This window comes from Neodiprion lecontei, unplaced genomic scaffold (assembly GCF_021901455.1).
Source record: "Neodiprion lecontei isolate iyNeoLeco1 unplaced genomic scaffold, iyNeoLeco1.1 ptg000167l, whole genome shotgun sequence".
Classification (NCBI taxonomy): Eukaryota; Metazoa; Arthropoda; class Insecta; order Hymenoptera; family Diprionidae; genus Neodiprion; species Neodiprion lecontei.
The window spans coordinates 30,001-32,500 of NW_025791927.1; the positions used below are offsets into that span (position 1 = coordinate 30,001).

General features: G+C 61.6%; 2 non-coding genes across 2 annotated transcripts in view; both read right to left on the bottom strand.

Annotated features, from left to right (window-relative positions):
• Window positions 1-813, bottom strand: part of LOC124296557 — a 3,986-nt gene extending 3,173 nt beyond the window's left edge. The window contains exon 1 of the ribosomal RNA XR_006906374.1: window positions 1-813. This exon is cut by the window's left edge and continues 3,173 nt beyond it. This is a non-coding gene — a ribosomal RNA (large subunit ribosomal RNA).
• Window positions 814-1,281: 468 nt separating this feature from the next.
• LOC124296559 lies at window positions 1,282-1,436 on the bottom strand. Its single transcript, XR_006906376.1, has one exon. It is a non-coding gene; the product is annotated as a 5.8S ribosomal RNA (ribosomal RNA).
• Window positions 1,437-2,500: the final 1,064 nt, after the last annotated feature.

Here is a 2,500-nt window from a genome sequence, read left to right on the forward strand (position 1 = left end):
AGCCAGAGGACACCGCCAGCCAACAGCTGGCCAGGCCGGGGACGGCGCTAGGTCCGACCACCGGGAATCGCTGACCGCGCTTGCGGCGGGCCCGACGCAGTTCAATGCGGCTCTATACCGTGCGGGTACCGCCGGGCAGCCGGACGGGCAACCGGGGGTCTGCCCCGACGGAGAACGCCGAGACAGGCAGCCGACCGGGCCTTAGACCGACACCCAACGGGTCGCGACGTCCTACTAGGGGAGAAGTGCACGCCGGCGCCGCCGGACATTGCACCGCGACCGAGTGCCGTGGACGCGAGGTCCCGACATCACGAGCCGCGGCGAAGCCTGCGTCCGCTGACGATGAATCTCCCCGTTCGATCTTTCGGGTTTCTCAGGTTTACCCCTGAACGGTTTCACGTACTCTTGAACTCTCTCTTCAAAGTTCTTTTCAACTTTCCCTCACGGTACTTGTTCGCTATCGGTCCTCGTGGTCATATTTAGCCTTAGATGGAGTTTACCACCCGCTTAGAGCTGCACTCTCAAGCAACCCGACTCTGAGGAGAGATCCTCCCGTGGCGCGTCCCGGTCGCTACGGGCCTGGCACCCTCTGCGGGTAAGTGGCCCCATTCAAGATGGACTTGGACGCGGGCCGACGCCCCGGGATAAGTGGATCCTCCCAAACACTACATTTCCCGGCGGCAGAACCGCGGGATTCAGTGCTGGGCTGTTTCCTGTTCGCTCGCCGCTACTAAGGAAATCCTAGTTAGTTTCTTTTCCTCCGCTTAGTAATATGCTTAAATTCAGCGGGTAGTCTCGCCTGCTCTGAGGTCGTCGTAAGATTGCGAGTCCGTCGTCGGCGACGGCCGTTCGTTCAAGAACAGCACCGTCGACACGGACGAGGACACAACGTATTCTTTCGTACGTTCGAGCCACGGAAACGACCGTAAACACGCCCGCCGTACGGGAGACCCGAGAGCCCCCCGCGGCGAAGCGTGGACGGAACTTCATCACATGAGCGGCGAACCGACCGCGCGCGGTCTGTGTGTCGCCGTGCCGAATTCGTTCGTTCTCTCGACTATCGCTAGCACCGGAACGTGACGAACGGCAGCGACAGCTCGACCCCGCGATCTGCGGCGACGCGTCGTGACCGTGACATACGTGTTCGTTTGAGGCGACGCGACCTTTGTTTGAGGCCGCGAACGCCCAGTCATTCGCTCGCGAAGGCACGGTGCGCTGTGTTCCCCCGGGTCGGGGGTTTTCGCAGCACCGTTGCCTACGGAGCAGTCTGTCGTTGTTAAACGACCCTCAGCCAGGCGTGGTCCGGGAATTGTATCCGTGGACCGCAATGTGCGTTCGAAATGTCGATGTTCATGTGTCCTGCAGTTCACAAGTTGACGCGCAATTAGCTGCGTTCTTCATCGACCCACGAGCCAAGTGATCCACCGTTCAGGGTAATCATATATGTGAATTTTGCATTAAAAAATGCTAAAATTACGGTTGTTACCGGCTTTCTGTGGTCGTGAGCGCGGCGCCGCGTGCGTCAGCCCTTGCGCGGTTTGCGCGCGGGAAGGAACGCGCGCCGCGCGTCAAATTCTTTCGTGCGATAGTTCAAGAGCCGACGTCGCCTCGAGGTTCACGGGTCGTCTGCCGGAATTGACCGGCGCCGGACCCGATCGGCTCGCAATGCAAACGATTGACGGCGGACGGCAGTGGGCCGCGTCAGCGAGTCCCGGGCATCGCTGCCCTCGACGCTGACGCGAGCTTCCTCGTACGGGCGAAAATTCTCTCCGAAGCCTACCGCGTTCGCGGCCTGCGTCCGGGGTGTAACGGCGTTGCACCGAGGACACCCCGGGCGCAGACAGGCTGCCCGCGAAGAAGCGCTGAGACCAGCTTCGCACGTCTCCCTCGTACGACCTGACCGGGTCGAACGAGTCGAGGCGGACCGCGGAGCGGTCCCCTCTCGGCACCGAGTCGGCCGGAGGCGCGAACGACCCGCCGCTGCTCCCGCGCTGGACGCGGAGCGACGGGTCGACGCCTCGGCGCGAGTCGGTCGTCGGGCGGTTTTAGCCGGCGACTGCGCTCGTCGCGACCGCGGCGAACGCCGGACCCATCGGATCCGGCGTCAGCACCGCGTTCGTTGTCACGACGATTGTGTTGCGCGCCGCGGCAACCGGGCCCGACCGTTACGTCGTTCAAAACTTTTTTGAAATTTTGTTCGCGACACGTGGGCGTGACACGCCGCTCTCGCGGCGAGACAGCCCCGCGCGCTCACGAGGTCGCTGCTTCGGCAGTACGAAACGTTAATGATCCTTCCGCAGGTTCACCTACGGAAACCTTGTTACGACTTTTACTTCCTCTAAATGATCAAGTTTGGTCATCTTCCCGGCAACATCGGCAATGCCGAGACATTGCCGCGTACCAGTCCGAAGACCTCACTAAATCATTCAATCGGTAGTAGCGACGGGCGGTGTGTACAAAGGGCAGGGACGTAATCAACGCGAGCTTATGACTCGCGCTT